This window comes from Cariama cristata, unplaced genomic scaffold (genome assembly GCF_000690535.1).
Source record: "Cariama cristata isolate BGI_N322 unplaced genomic scaffold, ASM69053v1 scaffold2249, whole genome shotgun sequence".
In the NCBI taxonomy this organism is placed as follows: Eukaryota; Metazoa; Chordata; class Aves; order Cariamiformes; family Cariamidae; genus Cariama; species Cariama cristata.
This window is the reverse complement of record NW_009635038.1, coordinates 56,349-63,656: the sequence shown is the minus strand read 5'-3', so window position 1 is coordinate 63,656 and position 7,308 is coordinate 56,349.

Below are 7,308 nucleotides of genomic sequence, written 5' to 3'. Positions count from 1 at the left end.
TCTCCTTTTGCAACCTGGACTGTGTATTCATCCAGGCAAGGAGAAGGCTGAAAAATCTTCATATGAATCTTTTTTTAAAAAAAAAAATCCTGTGTAAGCTACATTGAATTTTTTGCAATAGCTGGAAAGATCGTTGGTATGAAAGACAGGCAACAAACCTCAACTATGTTTTCCCCACTCCAGGTATTTAAGTTCCCACAGGAAGAAGTGGCATTCTTCTTGCTATGGATTTAATGGAAGTAGCTGGAGAGACGCCACTTTATATGTAGCTCAGGTACCATGTAAGCTTTTTACATATTTCTTTTTATGATATTCAGGTGTGAATGTGGGGTAGTCTTCAGTAATGCAGATAGTAGAAGCTTCTTTAAAGAAGTGAGCAAGTGTTCACCATCAGTGAGAACCAGATGAGATGATTTTTAGGATATTCTGAATAAGCCTTTGGGCAGCAAATAGTTTTCTTTCACTATCTAGCATATAATGAAGAGAAGTTCAGCCTCTTTATTTATCAAGTCTCTGAAGAGAGGCATTCTACTGAGTAGATGAAAAGGAAATACTGCTAGCATAAATGTGAATACGTGCTGAAGGGAAGGTACAGTTCAGCTAGAGTTCTTACTCTGTGCGTCTCTAGATATCGAGACAGTATAAAATTTTCTTGGAGGCAGTGACTGATCTTCCATTAAGGAGTGCCACATCAAGATCTTTTATTAGCACCCAAAAGAAAAAGAAGTAATGAAATAGAATCAGTGGCCCAAGAAGTGCCCTCAGTTAAGCCAGTAAAACTGGAAGATGATTTTGGCTTACTGTTTGCTAAAGCCAGATTGTAAGGGAAACCCCAGACCAAACATTTCGTCCTGTGTAGCCAGCCAAAAGCATAGACTACTAGACTGTCCTCTGGACAAGGATAGTCTCTTTAATTTCAGAATGCAAATTATTTTGTCAGAACCATTTAACCTGAAAGTCAAAGTGTTTGTGACATGAGCTCTTCCCCTGGCTACTGGAGTACTGTGTTATCACAGGAGCCTCACTATTATGTGCACTGGAAATGTGACATGGGCTTTGTTCCCATTTTCTTTTAGAACCTTTATGGTGTACTGTTTTACTTCACACTTTGCCTGATACAGTAGTATGTCTACATTGCTCAGTGTGGTTCAGAAGTTTCCAGTTTCTTTATCACAACAGAATGACAATCCTGGACACTGCTATTTTGGTTACTGCTTTTTACGATAGTGCGTGTTTACTGTAGCCTCTGTCTATGAATTAATGAGATTACGGACTCAAGCAAAGCTTTCAGTTGCTGCAAGTTATGTTAAACTGATGGTAAGTTAAATATCTAAAAATAGAAGTTTTCCAGAGGTGGTAATCATGGAACTGCAGGACTCACTTTGAAGCTCAGTGCCTGATGCTGATTTCTGAATGATATTTTAGCAACCATCAATGACAGCTTGAAATCTATCGCATTAACAATTAAAGACATTTCAGTGAGTAAGCCACTGTCAAATCTACTAATGTTTGTTTCACCTGTTGTGAAATAATGAGAACAGCTTGATGACATATCTAATGATCTGTGACATGTTTGATTATAAAAAAACCCCTCATCACTGTGAACAGAGTTTATTTCTCAATTTGCAGAGGCATCATTCTTGAGTTTTAGAAAATAACCAAATACATGGGCATGCATTTTTTATAGGAATTAAAATTAAACCTAGAGATTTGGTAGAAACAGAAATAAATAATTGATATAATACGTTTGCAAGACATCCTGACCTATGTTATATTCTGCAAAAGCTCTTAAACATTTAAGGAGACAGGCAGCTTCATTTCCCTCAAAAGAATCTGTAAAACAGGCCTCTCTGTCATGAGACTTTACACTGACAATGCTGCAAAGCCGAATGCACCACAAACTGTGGACACTTAAGGATGGGGAGGGGGCGTCAGTGTTTGGCTTACTGTCTTAGGGACGCTAAGTTATTGTGTTTTTGTCACCCATTCCTGTCGATTTTAGAGACTGTGCTATGTTTAGTGCTCTAGCAGAGGGTCATGCCAATGTGTAGAATTCTTCATGCCCCATTACTCTTTTCCTTTCTTTAACTTGGTAGAGACAAGCAAACTTAAACAGTGATTTACTGTTGGACAAAGAAAGTGGAGAGAGTAAGGATCTTTACAAATACATGAGAAAAATGAAATTAAACAACAAGAAAACTGAAAGTTAGTTGTTCATTAATGAAGGAGAAAATAACTCATTACTTAAAAACTGAGTTTCTTTTTTTAGGAAAGCCTGTTGCTGTAAAACCCTGTGAATATTTATATAAATATGAGGTGTAATGAAATAAACCAACTGCAAAAGCCAAGGAAGATCTGTGCTTTCCTCAGAAGTGTCATATGACAGAACAAAGAAATAACTGTCTTTTCTTCCTGTGCGAACTTTGCCTTGGCTTACAACTGCATGTTTCATTCCAGACATCTCATACCTGGAGCTAGAAAGTGATGCTGGAAATAGGCGGGAAAAAACTCAACTGTACTAAGTTTGAAAGAAAATAAAATATAGAAACCAGGTAGAAATTATTTGAGGAGGATGTAAATACATATTGGAGTAGGACTAGTCACTGAAAGATCTTATGTAAATGGAACAGAATGAGTTATAACTAAGGTTAATTTTATTCAGTTCAAGGAAAGGCAACTTTTGACTAACAGAAAAAAATATCCTGACAATCAGATTCGCTGGGCATGGAAGATTTCCAAAGGCAAATGCAGGAAATTCTGATTCTAATTTTTTAAAGGATGGTATGAAAAATATTATAAAACAAGCTGTAAGAAATAATTTTTTTCTACCGAAGCTATCAGCTTGGAGATTTAGTATAAATCAATGACTATTCATCATAATATTAATTCTGCTTCTTTTTCTTGTTTTGATACAGTGTGTATGAAAAGTCCTTCTTACCTTTTGATTTTGTTTGTATCTGACATGTCAAAACCAGAAAAAAAATAGTGAACCAAACCAACCAGGTTGGATAGAACTGAATCTAAAAAGAGATTATTAAGGATTTATTTATTTTTCTGACTGTTTATTAGCTGATTCAGACACATTTTTATGGTAGAAAACTGGCAGAGGTCATCTGTAATGCATTGCAGATAAAACTACAATACTTGTTATTGCTAGGGACCCTGCCAATGTGTTCTGTCCTGTGGAGTATGACAGTATTAATTTGGCAGGGGGACAAATGCAGTGCAGAGGGTGAACAAGTAGCTGAGAAGAGTGATATATGGTACTCCACCTCACGTACAAGCTTTGTATTTGCTTTTCCTCTGTGAATCAGTGTGTCAGATTTTTCAGTCTTTCATCTTATACGCCTAAACTTACAGATGTCTGTGAAAATAATGTACATTTCAGAAGAATTCTCTGAGTCCTGATTTTCCATGTATTACTTTAATCAAATGCTATGGGAAAGTAATTTACTTGCTACAACAAAACTTTTAGCGGATGCCACTGAAGTTTCTGGTTCAAAGCCTATGAAACTTTTGCATTTGTCTAAGGTATGCCATTTTAATTCAAAACATTAGTTTAAAGATTCACTGTGTTGCACCAGTTCCTAAGGGGAAAGGGATCAACTTTTATAAGTTGTTCTTAACTTTTGTCCCCAGTTTAATGAGGCTTAAAATTTTTGGTTGCAATGGGAAGATGATGTTCTTCTAGTTAGGTATCTAGCTACTTGGTTGTGTCTCAGAGCACCTAGCTATGTACCCGAATACCTACACAGACACATGCATTTAGCTAGTAGATGAGTTGAAGCTTTCTTAAAACCATAGAAAAGTCTAAGTCTCTGACTCCTTGGGGATATTTTATGCTTCTCTAAGCTGGTTTGTGATTTGATCCTTATGTTTTTTCATGTTCTTTTAGTTGCATTGTAGTCAAAGTGTTCTGCTACATAATATTCTCAATGACGACTTCTTTTCCTTGGGGATATTTTATGCTTCTCTAAGCTGGTTTGTGATTTGATCCTTATGTTTTTTCATGTTCTTCTAGTTGCATTGTAGTCATAAGGTGTTCTGCTACATAATATTCTCAATGATGACTTCTTTGGCTTTTGTTTAGTTGTGAAATGATGCCCTGGCTTAAATGGTGAACACTAGCAATCACAAGGGAATAGCTGAGGTTGAATAAGTGCTTTCTCTGATGCTCATTAGATAGAGAAGTATGTCCCAGCCATACAGGTGTTAACTAATAACTCTTGGTACATAAGGGAAGTGAGTGATTGCTGTACTTCTTGTTCTTGTAATGATGGTGTGTGTGCATTTTGTAAGATACCTGCCCAAGAATAATTTTCAGTGGTACTTTTGTTAGAGAGCTTTTTTCTTTTGTGCCTGTGATTCATCCATTTCAGTACCTGAGTTGCTCAGAGAATGTGCATTATTACAGTCAGCTTCCCTAAGTTTCACATTTAGATTAAGATAGCTTTCTGTCTTGTCTTGTGTGATATAATGATTTCCATTACATGTACTTATAAGTTTCTGATTTTTAAAGGTGGTATTGTTTGGTGAGCTGCTCAAACACCTTTAGGTACAGACACAGGTATGGGACATCTTGTTTTACTCTTTTCTATCTGTGGTCTTGTGAGAGAAAGCTGGGATGAAATCTTGATTGAAATAAAACAAAAATGCAGATCAGGAATCTATTCTCACACTGCATTGTGCAGGTTTATATCTGATGGAGTATTCGTCAGTTAAGTTGTTCATAAGCATTGTCTGGTCTATGGAGTAGAACTGTTAAAACTTCCTGAAGACTGTTTAAGTTACCAGCTATATAGTTTGCCATATGAAAATATTGCGAAATACAGAGGCACATGGCAAGCAAAATGCATGCATGACGTTCGCAGAAATGTGAGTGGATAAAAGAGGAACACTTTTTCCATTTGTGGTGGATTGACCTTGGCTGGATGCCAGGTGTCTACCAAGCCACTCTATCACTCCCCTCCTCAGCAGGACAGCAGGGGAGAAAATAAGATGGAAAAAACTCATGACTCAAGCTAAAGGCAGTTTAAGAAAGGAAAAGCGAAGGCTGCATGCAGAAGCAAAGGAAAACAAAAGATTTATTCTCTGCTTCCCATCAGCAGACAAGGTCCAGCCACTTCCCAGGAAGCGGGGCTTCAGTACACGTAGCGGTTGCTCTGGAAGACAAATGTAATAACAAATGCCCCCCTGCTTCCTCCTTTCTCTTAGCTTTTGTTGCTGAGCAGATAGGTGTGGAATATCCCTTTGGTCAGTTTGGGTCAGCTGTCCCAGCCGTGTTACCTCCCAAGATCTCGCCCATGCCCAGCCTACTGGTGAGGGTGGAATGCTGGAGAGACAGCCTTGCTGTGTGAGCACTGCTCAGCAGTAGCCAAAACACTGGGGTGTTATCAACACTTTTCTAGTTACCAATACAAAGCACAGCACTATGAGGGCTGCTATGGGGAAAATTAACTCCATCTCAGCCACACCCAATACAGTCTCGACCCCTTATTCCGTACCATTTGTGTCATGCTCAGGTCCCGCATAATTTAATACACACATATATATCTTCTAACCATCCCATTGTATTAAATTCTTGTTACTGAAATCCCTTCTTACCAACAGTTACAACTTAAACTACATATTTAAACCATCGTTATAACCAATATACACATTGGTGTGGTCTCATTAACTACTGTTCCCTGTCCTTTAACAGATAGATATTGCTATCCCATTCTGTGAACTTTCTCCACTCCTTCAGATGTTCATAAGAACAGGCTATGACTTGGGCTGCATCTGTCAAGATGGGTGCTCAGCACAGGAGAAGCAGTACGTTTGATTGTTGGTCACCAACACTGGCTTGGTTTGGGTCATCATTGCACTCATCTGGTTCCTGGCGAAACTCACTCTTTGTTGGTTCAGGTCATTTCTTCTACATTACTTCCTACAACTTACAACTCGCATCACAGATTTTTTTTTTTCCCCCAAGGTTAAATCTTGAGGCACACACCAGGTCTCCCCATCCTTCCACATTACCCACCAAGTATACCCAGGTCCTTGAAGCCATTAATGGGCTTGCCTTTTCCCATGCAAGGAGAGGCTAAGAATCTTAATTTAAGTCATCAGTTGAAATTTTAGATGTCAGAAATTTCAGATTAATTTTTTCTTTCATCTTTTGGTTAGAGAAGGTTGGAAGTTTTATGGAAAAAATATTTTGTCAAAACATTAATTTCTTCTAACTGTTCAAATTTTAAAATGTGGAAAAGAAGTTTTGAATTGTGTAAAACATGTATTTATGTTAGTAAAATGTGAATTTCTTTGGCTCAAAATTACTTTTGTTTTAGAAATATTCATATGTTGTAAGAAATACTAAAAATGTTCAAAGGTATCAAATGAGGCTTTTCTTTTTGGTTAAGTGCCATTAAAATATTTTTGGGAAGGAAGGGGTTTTCATCTTGCCAAGATTTTTGATTGACAACTTGGCTCAATGGGAGTTGGAATAAAAATCCTGAAGGTTTTTGAGTAGTGTAGTACTTCTTCCCACCTACTTACATTTCTCTTCTGACCTTCTCATACTTTGTTTGAAATAACAGGTTTCTCCACTGTTAAAATTACTGATTTTCTTAATGGCCTGAAAGTTTTGCTTTGAAAATAATAATCCTGTGTTTCAGAAGCTCGTCCTTTACTTCCCAGAAAAGCTAACAACATTAATCTTAATGGATAATCTGAACACTGAGTTTCAATGGGTATTTAATTGTTAAATCAATTTATCTTGCTGTACTTTATTTTCATGAGGCTTTCATGATTATCTGGTAAGACAAATGGAAAAGACTCTCACATCCTTCAGACAGGAGTACAATTCCAGTTTGTAGCATTAGATGAGTTGTTTCTCTTCGTTCCTTACTGTGGTGCTAGTGGTTTTATCATATGTAGTAGTGTTTTTTTTCCTTCCTCTGAAACTGAATGTTCCAGTTATAGGATGGTCATTCAGGCAAGCCATTTTTTAGCTTTTAATACATATTTAAAGAAAACCTCTCACTCAGCCTCCTTTCTATTTAGATACTTTTGCAGAGTAACAATTGTGTGGATGAGAATAAAGAACGAATGGTTCCTTGAATGCATTTTCTGACGTGTGTCGGAAACCTGTTTCACAGAGGTTAAAGCAACTATGTTTTGCTTTCCAGTCTATAGCCAATCATTGAGGCAGTAGCTTTCTGTCTGTGCATTTGCCTCATATTTACAAATATCTCCATGGGCAAAAAGCAGATTGATCTGAAATGTTTTTTTATCTCTATTTCATAAAGTCACAACCTATACCACTTT